The sequence below is a fragment of the Opisthorchis viverrini genome (assembly GCF_000715545.1).
Source record: "Opisthorchis viverrini unplaced genomic scaffold opera_v5_193, whole genome shotgun sequence".
In the NCBI taxonomy this organism is placed as follows: Eukaryota; Metazoa; Platyhelminthes; class Trematoda; order Opisthorchiida; family Opisthorchiidae; genus Opisthorchis; species Opisthorchis viverrini.
Genome location: NW_008751853.1, coordinates 2,990 through 4,118, shown reverse-complemented (window position 1 = coordinate 4,118; position 1,129 = coordinate 2,990).

The window sequence follows — 1,129 nt, the reverse complement described above, 5'->3', positions numbered from 1 at the left end:
TTCCTGATTCCGTCTGAGGTGTCGAGTTGCACAAACCAACCAGTGTGGTTTTGTTGGCATCTGGCATTATATGCAACAAATGATGGTGAGACCCCAAGTAGGTCTCTATACCACACTTCTTGGGAAAATCGCACTCGGTACTGGCATGGCCTGGTTTTAGGCATACAAAACATAACCGCTTCCTTCTCACCACACGCCATCTTGCTTGCATTGGCAAGTCAGTGAACCTACGACATTGCACCAGTCCATGTCTTTCGTTGCAAAAAGGGCACGAGTCATCGGTTCACTTCTGAACGGCGAATACACTATGGCGCCTTCCATTGTCTACCCGATGATGCTGAGTTTGAGGACGATGGTGTTCTGAGCCTATGGAAAGCATACCATAGCGGCTGCGAGCTCCATTCGGGCTTCTTGAGAAACGAAGTTGCATAGGTCAGAAAAACCTATCTGTTTTCCAAGGTTGTTCATGCAGTCAGCCAACCTTGCCCAGTTCCGGCGAGCATCCTTTGATAACGTATGAACAATGCGCTCTATGGTCGAGACCGAATTCATGTCACTAGTATGATTCATCCGACTCAGAGCAACGTTACGGTTTTGAAGAGTTATCGACAAACGAGACAATGAATCTTCATCGTCATGCAACGGTTTCAATTTCTTGAACAGATCGTCCAGTATGGCTCTGGCCGCCATATGTTCTCTCCCAAAGAGATCCTTGAGTATTTCTCTCGCTCTACCGTATGCAATCTCCGGAGGCAACATTACGCATTCAGCTACGGCCTCCTTCGCAGGACCTCTGTAGTAATGGATCAAATATAGCACCCGCTGTCCACTATCTTGCACTCTATCCTCTGTGTAGTATTTGAACTGTTGAATAAATCTCCAATAGCACCTTGGGTTGACGTCGAAAGCCTCTAAGTCCACTCTAGGTAGGTCTGCCTTAACCAAGCAAGAATTCGGTTGGATCGCTGGTGCCTCACATATGGGTGTGCTACTTACGATCCCGGCTAGGTAATCCTTAACCTTATCCTGCGGTTCAACCTACACGACAACGACGGAATCATCGTCCGAATCCAGCTCTAACTCCGCTAGAGGCACCTCATTACGCACCCGCATAAGCTGCAATTCTTTC